Source organism: Augochlora pura, chromosome 8, assembly GCF_028453695.1.
Source record: "Augochlora pura isolate Apur16 chromosome 8, APUR_v2.2.1, whole genome shotgun sequence".
In the NCBI taxonomy this organism is placed as follows: domain Eukaryota; kingdom Metazoa; phylum Arthropoda; class Insecta; order Hymenoptera; family Halictidae; genus Augochlora; species Augochlora pura.
In genome coordinates, this window is record NC_135779.1 from 4,336,261 (window position 1) to 4,355,455 (window position 19,195).

At 48.6% G+C, this 19,195-nt stretch overlaps 1 protein-coding gene across 1 annotated transcript in view; it reads right to left on the reverse strand.

Moving 5' to 3' along the window:
* The window catches only part of LOC144474460 (uncharacterized), a 63,614-nt gene extending 44,632 nt beyond the window's left edge, over window positions 1-18,982 (reverse strand). Inside the window, exon 1 of the mRNA XM_078189304.1 lies at window positions 18,640-18,982. The gene's annotated coding sequence lies outside the window, so the exon portion shown is untranslated. The remainder of the gene's footprint in view (window positions 1-18,639) is intronic.
* Window positions 18,983-19,195: the final 213 nt, after the last annotated feature.

Genomic DNA, 19,195 nt, shown 5'->3' on the forward strand with positions numbered 1-19,195 from the left:
CTTAATGACTGGATACCGAGGGAGCGAAAGAGAAATAGAGAGAAAGAGAGAGAGAGAGAGAGAGAGATGCACAGGGAGTTAAAGAAACGGTGATCCTGTCCTCCCTGGAACAGGCATGCGCACCTGTGTCGAGCTTTACCGAAGTAACGTGCCCGATCCCTTAGCGAGTCACGATGGCCAGTCTTCTTGTACAAGGTTTTCAGATCGACGCGACATCCCGACTAGGAAACCAGTACAAGGAAGTATCGGCCGATAGCTGGAAGAGCTTGCGCTCCTGGGAAGTAGCTACGACGAATGTACATGAGATTTCGCGGAATCGAACGTGACTCGCCGAGTTTTGCCGTCATCGCAACCCTGAGGACCATTATTGTCCTGTACGCGTCCGGAATCATTTTACATAAATGTTCTGCCGCTTCAATTTCCTCGCTGGACACTCCGTTTCGCTATTCTAAATTCTCGACGCGACCTCTTTCGGAACAGTTACGATCACTGGGAACTTGTTCGATTTAATAATCATTTTTAGGTTTGCTGCGTGAACTGGGAGCACCCTCTGTTGCAAGGAACGTTACAGCGAGCAAGCGAGAAAAAGATAATGGTAACAAGTTAAGTAGAATGAAGCAATCAATACTAATATAAAAATTATTATACTTTTATCTTTACATATTTTATGTTCTCTATTTATTTTCTTGAATACTTAAATATCGATGGCTAGAGAACAGAATTTTATCCTACAATTTATATTTAACAAATTATTGCCAAAAGGTATTTACCCCTTAATTTGGCTGACAATTTTATTCCAGTAAATTATTATGCGCTATATCCCATAACAGAATTGTTTCAATTAGATCATTGAGAGGTCGTTGCAACATCCATGATGTTTGCAAAGGTAAGAACGTTTCAACGACTCGCGGGACCATTTTCAAGAGGGCAACGTCTTGCACGTCCAAGCCGCTGACACGTTAATCCGTCTCCGGTGCTCCTAATCCTGACAGCGCAATAATAAAGAAAGATATTGTTGCTATCTCGACAATATATCAGAACGGAGCCCGACCACTTCCTCGGGCATTTTGACCGTGAACGAGTCACAAAGGACGAGACCCGGGTACCATTATCCTTCTGGCCCAGGTGTCTCGGTTAGACCGCGACAGGTACGCTAGAATGATTAATACCCCGGGGGATGGCCAGCTAGTTTGAATAATTTTCACTGTTGATGGAGCGCTGGCCGCGCTATCGGTGACACGCAAAGAAAACGAGAATGCACGAACTGACGAGACATCGTTGTTCCGGTGGCCCCCCATAAATAAGCGGCGAGCTTGATGATCAATATTCGTGCGTCCGGTTGGTCGAACGATCCGACGGATATTCCTAATTGAATTTCATAAGAAGTAAATATTTTGATATACGTCCATGGACGGGCGGCCGTGCCGCTCTCAATGCCGCGTTGATTTTTCCCGGTAAGCTATAAAGCGCGCCGGCGATGTAGACGGTGAAATTATCGATGCGAAAGGTCTTTGCGTTAAATAAAAAGATACGAGAAAGCTGTTATCGTGGGCGACGAGGTAATCTGTTAATTTAATATCGTAATTTATTTGTGGATCTATAAATATCAAGAATTAAATTATAAGAATTTCAAGCATAATGTTTTTGAGAGCACGTTTCGTTAACGATTTCCAAGAGGCGGCAGTTTTATTTTCATTGAGGAATTTTTATCGAGGAGATGAACGAACAGCTTTCGAAAAGAGAAGCTCGATTTAAATTAAATATACTGAGAATCTTGCAGTAATTTATATACAGTGCGACGAGTAACAAAGAAAGCTATCGTCGATGTATGATTTTGTCTAATAAATGAACGGAACAGTCTTTAATATAATTATCAGGTGGTTAAAGAAAGAAACGTGACTTTTCAATATACGAACGCGTCGATTGTCGAACGGAGTCCTAAAAATCCAATACTAATGAGACAAGTGTATCCCACCGTGACGGACTACCGTCCGGAATTCTATCCGATCGCGAATTTCGTCGACTATGGAATTCATATCTCATAAGACCCGATGTACAGTTACGTAGCAAAGATTCGCGAAACTTAATATTTCCAGTCACGGTAGCGGAAATAACAGTAACCGGGGACCCATTCTACTGACCCGAACGGTTCCCACGAACTCAATAAAGAATCTTTTTAATATCTTCACACGGCAAGCCGAGGAATCCTTGAAAAAAGGAGTAGCGTTATCAGCATCTCATTGTTGCGAAGAGAAGCGGAGGGAGAAAGAGAGAAAGAGAGATAAAGCGAGATAGAGAAAGAGAGAGGGAGAGAGAGAGAGAGGCGGGGGTGGGGAGCCGTTGAAATGGCATACCGTCGCGGCTAGGCTCACGATCCGAATAATGTCGGTCGGTGTAGCCGAACGAGGCAACCGGAGGTGTTAGTGGACTATAAAGAAAAGCAGAAGAAAGGTCGGCTCGTGCACGAGCCACACAGCGGGACACTGTTGTGTCCCCGTGGCCCAGGTGCAGAGGGCCACCCTCGCGTCCCCTCCCTCCCGGTACGCCGCCGTGAGTCTCACGGGTAAAGAAGAAGCAGCAGCCCGCACGGCAGAAAGGTTACCTCTCGTCGAGGTGGCGCACGGTGGACCGGTAAAGATCGACTCCTCCGGGCCGAGGACAAGGCTCACGGGAAATAATGTGGCGACGGTGAACCGGATGCGAGCTTGCGGACCACGAGCGAACGTCCAGCGAGGCGTATGGGAGAACCGTGGTGAGTTGTCTTACCCCGTGTAAGAACCAGATACGATCTCCATCGGACTTCTGCCGCCCATTGGGGCCCACCATCGGGACAGGTTCATGCGACGACAAAACCTGTCGACGCTCCCGACACGTCAGCCTTGAAAGGATGATAATCGCCGGTAAGGACACTCGCGAAACAGCGCGTCGTTAGACAATCGGCCCTGGTAATCGATACGTTATAAATGGTATCGGTCCCGGATAGTCAAACCCCTTTCCACCTCGCGACCGTGCTCATTCTGCTACTCGATCGTCCTACGCTGGTTCCATCGCAATAGTAATTAAGTTTTACGGCCGGGGTCTGTCGATCCGAGATACACTCGGTCCCAGACACTTCACCGTTCAGGATCTATAATAACATCCCCTGAACCGCTACTCTTCCTTTCTTTCTTTCTTTCTTTCTTCCTTTCTTTCTTTCTCGGAGCGCTCCTACAGCCTGCTCCTAACGGACGGGTCAACTAGCTACTATCATTTGTTCCGGACAGGAATTAGACGCTGCAGGTAGTGTCGCTTTTCGGGGCTAATGTCCGAGTCACGAATTACGACCGTTGGTTTATGTGTTGTTGACACGGGGTCCTGTTACGCTTCATTTTTACCTAGCGATTGCATTTCTGTGATCTGATGCTGCACGATCCTCGATCTATATCAACGACTACACTATTCTCAGGATTGAGATTATAAACGGAACACAACTTGAAAAATATATACCCTGCTACTTGAAATTACAGCTATCTAATATTGCCGTAAATGTATAAAATTTGTAGATTAGTTGTCAGAGACTGTCGCAGAATTGATTGTCCATTACTTGGATTTTATGAAACTCGATTTCAAGTAAAATTCTCCATTAATTGTTTGCATTTTAATAACATGCTGTTATAAAGATTTTGAACACTCTTCACAGATGATGCCATGCACTTTATTCAAATCCTAATTACTAAAAGTTAATTCAAACGTTCGCGCGCGTTGCTGAGCTCGATAGAAGAACTAACACGTCCGGAAATACCTTTTTAATAATATTAAAAAAGATTGCTAAATAAAACAATAAGTCAGATTAATTTTCCAACAAAGATAAACCATTTTCCTCGTCCGGCAATTACTCGGTGTCAAAGAACCGCTAATCGGGCGCAGCCGTGAAAGAACTTGTGTCGCAAAGGAACGGACGCGATCGAACACTTTCCTACGAGCCAGCATCAGACACGGTATTCAATGCATTGATCAAGCCTTACCGGTGGCGGAGTTCTTTCCGAAATTGTGGCCGACGAGGTAAAGTTCTCTTTCATAGGGTTCCCTTTTCAGTCCGCCGGCAGTTAACCCTCCGGTCGTTCGAAGGAAGCGAAATTTTACGGTATCCCGTGGAGCCCGAGCGAGCCGAAACCCAAGAGCAATTGGGAGGCAATCGAGGCTGGCGGACCCCCCGAGGGTGGAACTTTCATCTCGATATTCCACGGGGACCGCGCGTCGCCTTAATATAGAACGCGACACGCCGGGCCGGCGTCGATCGCGGAAAAGCGAGGAAACGGCTGCGCGGCGAAACGACGACGACGACGACGACGAAGAAGAGAGCAGACGACGAAGAAGGGAGGGAACTCGAGGTAAAAGGGGAGAACCAGTCGGTGGAGCCAGACCCGGCTAGAACGACCGAGGTGGAGCACAGTCTGTTACTATCTTATTACAAGCCTCCGCAAATGGTCTTCATCAAGGTAAGACCGTGTTCCAGCATCTCGACGCTTCCTTCTATCCTTCTTTTCTTTCGTCCCTTCTCCGTAACCCGTCCACCCTTCTGGTCCGTCGGTGTAGCACTCTCCATCCGATTTTTCCCCGGTTATTTCTACACCGTCAGCTTTCTCTCTCTCTCTCTCTCTCTCTCTCTCTCTCTCTCTCGAGAAGAAGAAGAAGAAGAAGAAGAGGAACAAAGGTGGATGACTTTCGTTCGCGGTGGCCGCGCCGCCGAACAGAGGATAGACCAACGACGACGACGACGACGACGACGACGAAGAAGAGGCATATCCTCGAGGATGAGAACGAAAAAGAGGTCGGTTCGACGTTATTAATCTCGGAATGGACGTCACGCGCGACGACGGTCGTGGTGGTTTCGTCGTGGCGCATCGGGATGGATAGATAGGGGAGTACCAGCGCCATGACTTCCACAGTTCATTCTTCATGGTCGAGCGACTTTTGCGTATATATGTATACGAACGCCGCGGACGATTAACGATCGTACCTTCGTTGCGCTCGTTAAGCGACAGTCCCTTTTTCTTTTTCGAGATGAGCAGTGCCCGAGGTGGGGGAGGACGCTCCGGAGAAGGTGCATAGGTAGAAGACGGAGGAGGAGATGGAGGAGGAGGAGATGAAACTGGTACACACCGAGATCATCCCCTTGGTCGAAGACGAATGATCCGGACCCCAAGCTGGATACATTATCGCTCGCGTGTGTGTGTGTGTGTGTGCGCGGGCACAGGCTGTGCACGAGCACGGGGCGACACTTTCGTAGAATCGTGGATCGAGTCCGTGACGACGATGGCGATCTGGAAGAGGTCCTCGTGCCAAGGTCGTACGACTAATAATAACTCGGTGGGCAGGAATCGATTTCCACACGAATCACGACTCGATACAGACCGCCGGCCACGTAGGACGGCCGGATACGAGACTCGCCCTAATCCTACGCGATCTTTCAGCAGATCTTGCGCGGACTCGGTTTCGTGGTGTCGCGATCGGCTGCCGATCACACGCTGGACCATATTTGACGGCTTGCGAAACGCGAAAACGTAGTCGTGGGCGGCGCCGGTGACAGTGAAAGTTTACTGTTGCCTCATCTAGGTCTCGATACAACCCCGCCTTCTCCCGATGAAACCTGGCCAATGTCATTTACTGGCTGAACGTGGTCTGATTTTCGGGAGAGATCTCTATCTTTCAATATCTCCTAATTTATAACCGAGAGAATTTATTTCAAAGTGAAATTCCTCGTAATCACGAGAATCAAAAGTGGTGTTTCTTTTATTAGGGTAGTAGAGCAAACTATTACGGATTGGCCAGTTCTCGTGCCTCTGCTTTTCAGACGTAATTAATTTTGTATTTATCCAATACGATACGTTTTCTTTTATTAAATATGAACGAAATAAAATTATAAAATAAATGAATATGTCTTATTCGATAACTATGAAGCTAATTATACTTGGAATTAAACACCGGGGATAGTAGTTATCTTTGTTCAATAACGATTGTCAAATAACGTATCGACCAGTCAGAGCTGTCGCTTGGCCTATATAGCTTTCTTAAATATTCGTTGTTGCTTCATCCGATTTCGGGTTAACCGTATCCGCGTTATGCCAGCCCAGAGCATATTCGAGCGATCATCGTTGTGCAACCGTCGTGCAATACGTTACGATACACGTGTAACCATTATAGGCGATGACGACGGTGTCTAAGTGGAGCAGATTTGAAAGAAGTTCGATCTCTTTAATATTTAATGCGTTCACCAAACTATCTCGCGGCTCTTGGCTTTAGTAAAAAATATACAAGATTAGAACGCGCAGGGAACGCTAGCAGATTAACAAAAATTAATTGCTTCGCTGCTCTTTATCAACAATGTTCGACGCAGGAAATCTGCATCCTCGAAGTTACATAAAACAGTTCACGAGAGTAAAAATGATCAACGAGTTATGAAATCAAATGATTCCTTAATTAATTAAAATTTCGCGAGACCTAATATTTAATTGAAGCGAGACCTAATATTTAATTAAAGCGAGACCTAATAATGACTATCGGCGCCGATTTAAATTGCAATCGTAACGAACAACGCTTGAACGTTCCCTTGCCAGAGAAACCGTTTCCCGACGTCCGCGAATCTAGCAAATTACACTCGGCATCCTTGAGTCCGGAGTGTCCGCTTTGATGAACGCGCTTAAGCGGACGCGACGCCTAATGGCCGCCGATCAGGGGATACTTAGCCGGTCGAGGCGGTTTCCATTGGATTTACGGAAAATGGAACGTGACCGGGCAACCGTGGACACCGGCCGTTACATAATTTTCAATTAGCCGGCTCGGCGATTTTTTTTTCTCGTTCCTCTCGCGCAAATAATCGTGAGAGAATCCCGGCAACAATCGTAGGAAGCGGCGCTGGGTAGGGTTACGATCAGGCATGTACGAAGATCCACGGGCACGTACCAATGATCGCGGGGGACTTCCTATGTGTCACGGTTCCGCTCTACTTTCCGGCGGGACCGTAGGGGGAGGGCGGGATTCGAAACGAAAAGAAAAAAAAACACCGACCGACGGAGATAGATCGATGATCTATTCTGTGAACGGGGGCCCTGCCGGCTCGAACTGCCACGGGGACCCACCGCGCGAGCATTTAGCATTTTCTATTACAATTTGCATTCCATTGTATCGATCGTTTCGAGTATAATTGTTCCGTGTAAGGGAACACCGCGGAAGATATATAGGTGTAATTCGAACGAGCCGGTCGGGTCTCGCGCAGAGGGAACGAGAGAGACAGAGAGAGAGAGAGAGAGAGAGAACAAGAGAGAGAAGACAGAGAACAAGAGAGAGAAGACAGAGAGCGAGAGAGAGACATACACTCCCGGGATCGTTCCCCGAGATCGTCTAATGGCGTTAAAGCAGAAACTAAGCACCGGTTAGAAAATATACCGTTACGAGGGGGGGCCGATTACCATTCGAGATTAGTTCGCGGGCCCGGAGATCGCGTCTATATCTGCCCGTGGATGTTACACGCTCCTTTTTCTCGTGCGTTCAAGATTAAAACGGCCTGGCTCGCGTGCGTTTCATCAACGGTAAAGTTCCATCAATTCGCCCGGAATTTGTATCTGCCACGGCCGCGGCGATATCGTATCGCCTGCTCCCTTCCCCCCCTCCCCCCTCCCGCCCCTCTCCCTTGTTCGACCAGTTCGTAAATCGTTGTACAGCGCGATCCACCTTCGCCCAGGAATTAACCATAAATTGTGCAATCGGACGGAATTCAAATTACGCCCCGTTAGCTCTGGGACTCTACGGGCTCTCGCTCTCTCTCTCTCTCTCTCTCTCTCTCTCTCCTTTTGCCAATTTCCGGACGCGATAACAGTAAGAGGGACAGGATTATCGAGAGGGAGGGGAGGCGAGGCTACCATGCCCACTTCGCGGAATATGCGATAGACCCGTTCAACGAATTAATTCGTTTAGGGGACCGCCGCCTTGCCGATGGAAAAAGAAAAAATATTGAATTCTTCGCGGTCGTTGCGAGGCGTTCGAAGCGAATTCATGTACGTTCGCATATGTTCCGGTCGAGTCCCTAATGAAACGCAATCTGGCAACGCGATGAAACTAGAAACGCGATAGGGTTCCCCGATAAGGTTCATTAACATCGCGAGACCTTTTCCACGTCCCTTTCCTCGTTATTTGTTTATTATTTTGTCGCGCGCGCGCGCGCGCCGTCGTCTATTCAGAGATCATTTAATTGATATCTGCGAATTAGTTGGCGTGCCTAGATAATATTCAGGATCCTGGTTAACTTGTTTTAAACGTTCGAACGGTATTTCCAGGGACTCGTTAAATCGCGTAAAAATAATTTCTCTATCTAGAGTATATTCGTTACAATTTGAGTCACTTAACCCCTTTGCCACTATCGTTCCTTTCACGCTTAGGCGATTAGCATTTATTCGTACTTAATCATTTTCCTAATAGGACCGGACAATTTTTGTTTCCTGTATTGCCTTTATTTACCTTTATTTCTATAGTTTGATAACAGAAGGATTTATTTTTATCTCGACGTAGAAGAAATAATGTTCATATTTAGTGGAGCTTGCATAAAATCTTCACCACGTGTCTGACTCGTTATTATAGTGCAAGCTTGATAATTTTATATTACTAATTGATTGCTTCTATATTGGAGCAGACTATAGGAAATATGTTAAACTGTTATTATAACAGCATTAAGTATAAATGAATCGAGATCACACGTATCGTTGTTCTATTCTTGGAACGGTAGATCGCAGGCGATTGTTAAAAAACGCCGTTCCGTATTTAATTTCAAAACATCGAACTGCTAAATGAGGCGGTCGAGAAAGTTACGGTACAGTTACCGTCCACGATTCGTGGTGCGTCCTGTAACGTCTTTAATATTCCGTTAAATCGGCGTATCGACGCCGGCTGACGTCACGAAAAATCCCGAATCACCGGCTCTTGCGTCAAGCAGTTTCGCGTGCCGCGAAAAAGTCACGAGGACTGAAATCACGATCTCATTTCTCATTAACCGAACACCGTACGGCCTCGAGCGAGCCACGATGAGCCCGAGAACAGTACGAACGAACGAACGAACCAAAGAACGAACGAACGGCCCCCGTTGATCTGATCGGCTTCGCCTTTAATTCGCTGTATAATGTTACGCGCTATTGTACTTAATTCCGCCGGGCTCTTACGGTACCCAGCCTCGCCGGAACACCCCGGCGCACGGGGGGTATTCTTTTATTGCTAACTATAATAAATAACCGCGCTGCCTTCGCGGATACGCCGAATATGGAAGATTCGCCGTGAATTGAATCGCGGTCGTCCTAGCGGAACGCTTCGATCCACCGGGATACGATATTGCCTTCTGTCGCGTATCTGGATCGAGACCAGCCGAAACAGCTTTGGAAATTCTCGGCGCGCTGAGACGTTCAACATCCGATCGGATATTCAATTTTGAAGCGTCTCGCGAACGGTAGGTTACACCGTTTCGCTGTCTTGCATCGAAGCAATATTTTCTATGCTTTTCTATGCTCGACTCTGGCTATGAGCCGATGCACCGAGAAATTGATTTTTGTATGGGGTTATGGCTACTTTAATAACATTTTAAAAGAATATAGATTTAAGAATATATTTTACTAAATTCTGAAACAGATAATGGTACATAAATATGGCGTCCTCTTTGAGCTACGTCCTGTGCACGAAACGACGTTGTAAAATGTGGTAAATGCTATAATTATATTGCAGACTTTCCGTGAAACGAGAGTGAAAAGAAAATCGACTCGGTCTTGTAATGATTTCAATAAGTAGGTAATAAACGTAATCAGTAATGGAATAAGTATAATAATTAAACTGCGGACGTACGCGCAGGTAAGAATTCTTCTTCGAGTAATGAGACTGGAATGAATACTACTGGGACTGTTAGTAATTTTATCAAGTATAATAATCGTTAAGATAATCGTCTTTGATAATTCGATTGCTCTCCAAATTTGTTGCGTCAAGTACCAAGAAGAATGAATTAAAGACAACGTGAAATGCACCTTGGTCTGGCGACAATCGAAAAATCCACAAAATATGGTATAAAAGTAACATTGTTTCCTGATCAAAATTATTATCTTACGAGTCAACATCTTATCAGCGATTTTTCACGATCGATTGTTTATTATCCGACTCTGTTACCGAACGTCGGGACTGTTGCAAAAGTCGGGCCGGAGGGTCCGCTAAACGGCTTAATAAAACGGCACCGGCAACCTGTTACCGGTTACCGGATTATTTCGGTGAATAAACGGCGCGCGTCGCGTGCACGGGACCCGCCTTCTTTGTCCGTCGGGCAAAGAAAGAATGTCCGAGGTGAGGAAACGGAGAAGGACAGCCGGATAGAAGTTACGGCGGACGGGCAGAGGAAAGAAGATGAATAGGTCACCGACCGACCGGTTGCCTCGCTGTCGCTGACAATTCCGGGCGAGCGACAGGTATGCCTACGTTATTAGAGGAACTAGGCCAATAGTGCAGGTTCACTAAACCACGCGCAGGCGGACTGGATTACACCTTTGGTTTCGTTGCTTCCGGGACCGGATCCCGAAAATATTTCAGGTCACCAGCGCTATGACCGAATTACACCGCGCGCCGTCGCTCCGCGCGCACTTATTGTCATTCATCCGCGGGTGGCCGAAGCCTTTTGTCCGCACTCCGTTCCTTCCACGTTCGACTTTGTTCGCCGACGAAACCCGCGTCGATGAATCAGCCGACGAGGACCGGACAATTCGGAGGAAACGTTCGCGGTACGCCTTTTGCTCGAATGCTGAATAATGATCGCGGGAAGAGGCAGCTGTTGCTCGATTCCAAGAAATTCCGCGATTTACACGTTTTCAGATTGCAGTCGCCGTTTCGGCGAACAACTGGCGCTTAATTCATTGGACAAACTAGGTGATCGTTGAATTAATTTTTCCCTGCTAATGAGCCTTCGCTTGATTTGTTTCAACTTTGTTTCTCGATAATGTACGAGCAGTAATTTAATTAAAATTCTAGTGACACCTCGTGGTCTTTTAAACGTCCAGCAAAATTTTCTAATTCTATATTTTCGTCAACATGTTACAAAAGAACTTCCGTTGCTTTAATTTATATACTTAAGAACATTTTCGAGAATCAATGCAGTAGCTGCAGGATTATTTAAAAAATTTAAGACAGAGTTAGAACAGCGCTAAAATCGATAGAATGTTTCAGAAATGGCAACCTCTAATTTCGAATGAAAGGGGGGGGAGCTCCGAAGCTTTCGCGGGTTTTCGCCGTGGTCTGTTAATGGACACGTAGATGACGATCGGGCAGGGGTAACGCGAACGAAATCGAGTCGGTCGATTAACGTTGTGGAACCCGTTCGTGAGCTCGTGGCGATACGTGCGACGAGTCCAAAGCTCGTTGCTCCTAAGGAGATTCGTGCGCGCATTGAAATTCCCTCCGATCTCGGCCGGGCAGAGTAGCCGATTTTTATCGAGAACACGACTGGTTACCGTGCAGAGCTCATAAACCGCATTCGACATCGGGGCACGGGCAGCCACGTAAGGAATACGAAGTATCACAAGGTAAACCCATTCGTGGTATTTCAATCGCCCCGGACAGAAACCGTTCGAAACCCGTTCAGACCGCGGACCGTACGCAACGAGACTCTTGTAAAACCGTGCCGCGTGTGTTCTCTCGGACGACGTCGCGTGTCCACTACATGCCCATCAACGTCCTATATGTTTATTTAAAAATGCCGAGCGGCGTTACCCGCGCCGCGAATCCACGTATCCTAGACTCCGTACACGAGACAGCGTAAACGTAGAATTAATTCCAACAAATTTTCTTGGAATAAGTGACTACTATTTTTTAATCATTTTAAATAGCGATACGTCTGTTATTATATTGAATTAAAACACTGGTTAAATTATTTAACATCATTAGTTAATATGCGCGAGAGGTTGTAGTCAATTTTGAAAGAAATGTAAGTAAATTTGACGTATATCTTTTCTATTTTTATTGCTAGAGTTTGTTATAGATAATAATCGTTAAATATTATTAGCTGGATAGCGTCTACGTTGGTTGATTTAAATAACAATTGATTTTAAAATGAATCTAAAGTAATGAACATAATAATTTATAAAAATTGTACTGCTGGATGAATTTTCTGTTAAATTCAGGAAAAAAATAGAATGACCTATCAAACGCCATTAGACCGAATGAACAATTTTAATGGACGGGAACAAATATCAGGTCACTCCGCTTTAGGGATCAACTTCACTGAAGACCGGAAAGGTACGCCACGAATAAACGGCCGGTAAAAATCCGGATAGATGGCGACCCGACACGCGCCGACAATTACAATTTAGCCAGGTTTCCCGAAGTTCCCCGCGGAGAGCCGAAGCAAATCCGACGTGAAATCGATATTCTTTCGTTTTTCGTGACGGGCACTTGCCCCCCCCGCCGCCGCGCGTCGACCGAAGATTATCGAACGTTTCTATTCCGGGTGTTCATCCGAGCCGAAGTCAACGACCGTGCGATCGAATTCTGCGCGCGGAGTTTCTCGTTCATTCACGTCCGCCGAATCGTATCCGAATTCCGTGATAATCGTGGGAGTAACGAAGGATCCGCGTACGTACGTGTAAGCCTCCGAGGAAGGATTCGGCGCGTTCGTGCGTGCGCGACGTCGGGATTAGCACTCGTCGCATGGAAACGCGTGTGCGCGGAATATTAGAAAGGGGGTGATCGGGGTGGGGGGGAACGGTACCGCAAACTCTCCTCGCGAATCGGCACCCGGGGTGCCTAGGCAACCGAGTTTCGAAGAATTGGTATTCTATTCCGTCTCTATTCTTGTAAAGCAGATGCCACCTTAAGCTGTCACGCAACGGTTTTATCAATATTTAACACGTTGATTGGCGGCCGGAGATGTTCCCACGGCAGCGCCGAGCGCCGTTCCGTTCCAGCTGATCGGCTACGTGACGGAAAAATCATTAATACCGCGCCGCCCTCCATAACCGAATCGCCTGAATCCGGAGGACGTCCGTGATATTTCGCGCGCTGCAACTTGTATTGAAATCGATGCTAATGCTGCACGATACTGTAACACTCATTCTATTGAAATCAAATGGAAATGCCGCGATAAGACGTTACAGCGCGCTAATAATTGTATTGTAATGCGATGATTGTATTTCATTGAGGTCAATCTTATATCTTAAAACAGATTTGCTAAAGATACTGTTTTAATAACCAGGTTGTAGATTTGTAACCGATGCTAAATCAAAGCTGTTCGAAACAGCTGACAGAATTATCAAAACTATCACCGTCGTCATTTTAATAATCAGCAGGAACTCGTAACAATGTATTAATTTATTTTTTAAACGCTGTATCTTTAGCACAGTCATTTTCGCTAGAAATGATATTTTATTAATAATACGAAGCGTTCGCAGTCGCGGTTTATAAGCGACAAGGAAAGAAACGAAGAAAGACTTGTGTTCCAAGCGTAGGAAAATTCGCCGAAGTCGAAGAGGAAATCCGCCGGAGATCATTGGAATTTTCGAGCGGCGCCGTTTACCGGGAATGAATAATTGATCGCCTTTTTCGTGCTACACCCCTCCACCCCGGCACGGTGAATACAGAATTTCACGGGTCGATGGGCCGAGACTCCGTGCTCGATATTTTTAATAGCTCTTTTCCAATACCGGGCTCTGTCCCCCCCCTGCCCGGTATGTCCGACGAGGAAGTCTTCCCTTTTTGTGACGTTGCGCGAACGAGACCCGCCTCTCTTTTGATACACGATAGCTTTTAAATAGTCCGACGCTCAAAAGATATACAGCTCCGCCGCGGCGGAGGTGTAACGGGTTACGTTCGTTGACACCTCTCGACACGGCCGACACCGTCGAATAGCGGCCCTAAATTCGAAACTTTGACGAGGGAGCTCCGCTGAAAATACGGCACCGTTTTCGGCATTATTTCAGCGACGATATTCGGGCGAATATAAAATTGTTCACTTTTTTTTAGACGTACCGGTGAACAGCTATACTTTTTACATTGTGTTAGATTTTTAATAAAATGAAAACTTTTTCTGTCGCAATGAAATAATCATGAAATTCGTAGCATCGCGAGACTGGCGATTTGTCGAGCGAATATAAAATTTTTTGTTCCATTTTTAAAAGAATTGGAAAACTGGAATACTTTATACATTACGTTAGATTTTAAATTAAATAATTATAAAATTCTCGGCATTATGGGATCGACGATATTCATGGGACAATCGAATTGTGCCATTTTTTAGATAAACTGAAACTCGACTTTTACATTCTAATAAGTTCTAAATAAAATAAAAAGAATTTCTATTGTAAATAAATAATTATAAAATCCACAATATTATATGGTCCACAGTGATATATCATGAGACTATGGCAGGTGCCATTTTTATATGAACTGAAAAATCGACAACTTTACCGATCCTATGACAATTCTGCACAAGACCAAAAAGATGCACAGCAACGAATTAATTACAAAATCCGCGATCTGTAAATTGCCGTTTCGAAACTCAAGCACCGCGCGAGTATCCGACCATTACTCAGCCGTCCTGAATAATTGTCTCTCACGATTCGCATCGCCGGCAGAAATACTAGTACGAAGCCGAAATAAGAGGAACGTGGAATATATGAAATCCATAAATCTCTGTCGCAGATACCGGATCTGAGAATCCAAATACCGCGATAAAACTGGAGACCTTCCGTGAAGGTATTCAAAACTCGTCGGCAAGATGGCGTGACGTTATCGCGGCCGAGGACAGATACGCGGCCGCGCAAACGGAACCAGATTAATCCTTGCCCATTAAAACAAAGATTACCGACGAATTCCATATCCGCGGCTTCTATTGCGATTTCGTCGAACCGTCTGTCGAACGACGTGAAACGTTCCGCGCATGTGATCGCCGCAGAAATATCGCGAACGACACCCGAAATTACAACCTGCCAGAATTCGATCGGCAGAAAAATTGCGGGTATATTCGCCACGAACTGAAAAAGAGGCGAACGAGAGGGGAATACCGGGAACGATTATGGTTTTCAACGCTCTGGAGGCCGAAGTCGTTGGTTCGGGCCCCGAAGAAGAGGCGGTCACGCGACCCGAATTCGTGTCATCTCTCGGTTTTTACCGTTCCGCGCGGGCCTACGTGATCCGAACGGCCGCTCGAGCGAGGAACCGAACGCGCGGAGAGCCGGCGCTGCCGAGCGCGCGCACGCACATTGTTACAAACCACGGACAAATTTCTTGCCCAACGATTCCACCTGGCCTGGTACTTTCACTGCGATAATACCGGTGCCCGGCGGCACATATATATATATATATTTTTGGTCGCTCGATCCGCGGAACCGTCGACGCTAATCGGCCGGCTCTCCTCCATGCATCGTTTGTCTCGGCGTGCAACTTTTCAGGAACGGCGCGGCGCGGCGATCCACCGTGCACGGATCGCGTGTCGTGCCAAGAAGTTGTGCGACACCGTTTACAGGGTAACCGAACTAACTGCCCGCGATAACGAACCCGAACACCGGGCAAAAATCAAAAGGGAACCAAAGAGAACTCCGCCTGCAATTAGCCCGAGCTGATGGATCCGACTCGGTCGCATCGAAACCCGACCGCTGCTTTCGAGCCGACCGATGGAATATCGTGCGCCGCGGTCGTCCGTTTACATGCGTTTTAAGATACGGTTAAAATTGTCTGAAGAACTCTTCGGATGGAAGACATCATTGTTCGGCAGCAACTGTCTGCGTTTGAATAATATTATACGACAATAATCGCGGTGTCAAGTGGCTCGAATAAATTTTCATAAAGGATGTCTGTAACAAAATCTCAGGATTAAACAAGTACGAAGATCGTGCGCTATCAACGTGCATGAATATACACTTGCATGCAACCGAAGCAAGCGATCGGAAGGTATTTTCGAACTGCAGAAATAAAAGCTGACTATACCTATTCGGATATAAATGAAAGCGCAGCTAATTCTCGAGAACCTCGAAACTGCGTTTCGTTCAAAGTCTGCTAACACGTCTAAGCTGTCCTTGATCACTAGATCCGAGCGTTTCGGTGCACAGCGTTTCTCGAATGCCCGAGATGTTACGTAAAACGTTTGTCTCCTTCGCCGCGGCGATGGATCGCGATCGACCCGGCGGATCGATTCTCCACGGTGACTGCTCTTCGTTCGCGTGCCTCGGATCACTTCTTACCTACACTCCATTACTTTATTTCATTTTCGTCGCCGCGTCTAACGAGCACCGCAGCCGCCCCGCTCTCCGTCGTGGCGCGCGCACGGCCAGAAGACGGTCTCGGTAATTAGCGTTTAGTAATTAGCAATTAGCCGGGTGAACCGTATGCGAGATGCCGGGTAATCAGCGTATTGTGCGCAAGGATGAAGGAAATACGCATGCAAATGGGCCGCGAGAGCTTGTAACGGTGGAGCAGAAGAGAACCTGTCTCGTTTTCTTTCCACTGATAATCATTCCGCGGTGGAAATCATCCGCGAAGCCTACCGAACCTTATTACACCGCGCTGTCCCGGATAATTCTACGTGACAAATCGAGAACGCGCGTCCTTGAACCGATAGCGGCCGGAGAGGCCGAGTCTCGGGTTCTCGGGGGACCGCGAAGTTGCTATTCTCTGTTAGGACATCTTCCAGACTCTTGGAAAGACTCTTAAAAATTCGGCCGATCGAGAGGAGTCGATTCGTGCGGCCGTTCGACGGCGTTCACGAAGGTCTCGCCGCGAGTCCGACTAAACGCGGCAAGGGTTATCGACTCCTCGGCGTAACCGCGCGCATTCGTTCCCGCGTGAAATAGAAACACCGGGTTCGCCGGGATAATTAGCGGTCGCATAATTAATTGGTCGTGGCGACTGTGAGCCGCGTAGGTGTACGGCCAGCCGTTGATTAGAAAAGCGTGGCGTTTCCTGGCGAGGGTGATTCCCGCACATAGGCTTGCAGGCGCGCGCGCGCGCACGCTCGTCGACGTCGTGATCATAGATCGTAATGCAATCGCGACTTCTCCGCGGTACCTCGACCGTGACAAATTCGTTCTCTCTCTCTCTCTCTCTCTCTCTCTCTTTTTCTCTCTGTTGCTCTCGCTCTCTGTTCTCTCGGATCGGCTCTTCATCCGTGGCGAAGGGAACGACCGTGCAACGGGCGAGAAGCACCCCGACAGATCCCGACCGGCGATGTAACCACGTCCCTCGTCGTTCTATCCGACGAAAGAATTCGATTCACCGCGGGAGTTCGACGCTCGATCAGGCGCGCGTCGCGTCGTCCGTCACCGGTTACCGGAGGGGCGAACGGCCCCGCGGGCTTCGGCGCGGCGCGGCGCGGCGCGGCGTCTCGCGGGACAACAAAAGGGGCCCACGGGCCCTTCACGGGCACCGCCGGCTCACATTTCTCGTGGTCCGCGCGGCACGGTCGCTCACGAGAACGATCCATTATTCCCGAGCCGCCCTCCCCCGAAATGCCTTCTGGCTCATTATGTCGGCGCGCGTCCCGCCGCGGACCCTGCTTTATATTCCGGCCGGACCAGTCACGGGAAAATCGATACAATTTCGGCTGTTCGCCTTTGTTCGGAACGATCGGACTCCGGTCGGATCGGGCGCCGCGCATAACTCCCCCAGACTATGGCCCCGGACCGTCGACTCCGTGGTCCGAATTTTTTTTCGCCCGGTTCTGCCTATTCTCTCGTTCTCGTCGACCGTCGGCCAGGCAATATACCCGACCCGCACGGTCTTCGTCGTCGTCGTCGTCGTCGTCGTCGTCGTCGTCGTCGTCGTCGTTACCGATACACCCGGGCGCGCGTTGGTATTCAGCCACTGTCTCCTAATTGTACGAAGCGTTCGTGCCGCGACCGACTAGCCTTCGCGGCCGCAAGTCGACACGCATACCTATCGTACCGCCGCCTTGAATTATTTAGAATCCCGGGGACCCCCTTCGACTCCGTTTCCCGTGCGGCCGCGACCGGTCCACCGTTCGCGTTCAACCGGACACGAAAAAAGAACGATCGGCGGTGCCGCGTCTCTCTAGCCGAGAGCAACAGACTCTCGAGGAAGCGTGGTCCGCGAACGCGCGATATCCCGGTCGATCGTAATCGTGGCTGTATCTGCGGGAGAAGCGCGTAACAGGTGTATGGTTCCGGGGACTGGAACGGTTATGCGCGACCGACGCGGATTAATCGGTCCGGAGAGAGCCGGAGGGCGATCGCGGCCGTTGATCGCCGGTTACGATCTGAGCGGATCATTTCTCCTTTGCACATGGTTTCCGATGAGAGAACACTTTCAGACCGGGGTATCCCGCGGCGAGGCACATTGTCACTGTCCATAAAATCCACGGGGACCTCTGTTCCGTTCGTGCCGCGAGCATCGTGCACCGTGCAACAGAATCACTGATCTTGATCACTTGTGGTATCACCAGCACGGAAGAGCGTGCGTGCGTGCGTGCTTGCGTGCGTGCGCTCGAGCGAGCGAGCGAGCGAGCGAGCGAGTACCGCGCGCGGGTTAGCGCGTCGTCGAGTCGCGTCGCATCGCGCGGTCGTTTATCGCGCGTCACTTTGTCCACCCTCTGTTTGACAAGAGCACCACGGGTCCACACTGGATTTAGTTGGGGGGACTTACCTATCCAGGACGGTCGCCGACGACGGACGACCCTGACGATGATCCTGTCCAACGACGTGGTCTCCTGCTGGTTGGGACCGCGCGGACGGCTCGGTCTTTTGGGTCGAGAGAAAGAGAAAATCGTGGCTCGAGGTTCGTAGTCACACTGCTCCCCCTAAACTAAACGGCGAAAACTGGAGACGAGCGTGGATCGTCTGGACCGAGGGGGATCGGCGCGACCGCGGACCCGGGGGTACACAACCGAAACGATATTTAGTCTGTCCGGCTCCTCTCCCGCACCCTCGTAGAGCGTGTGCGAGGTTCAGAGCGTGTACTGTTCGCCGCTCGGTATCCCAGTCCCTTCTTTCTCTCTCTTTCTCTTCTGTCCCCTGAAAATTCACCGCGACACCGCACCGAACAGAAGTGAACTACTCGTGCGCCGCCGGTTCACGGTACCTTAAATACCTTGGCAGCCGCGCCGCCGCCACCGCCGCCGCCGCCGCCGCAGCACGCCACCGCCACCACCGCTGTGCGTCGTGCGGCCCCCTACCTCAAACTCGCCCCACGCCGCGCGCGC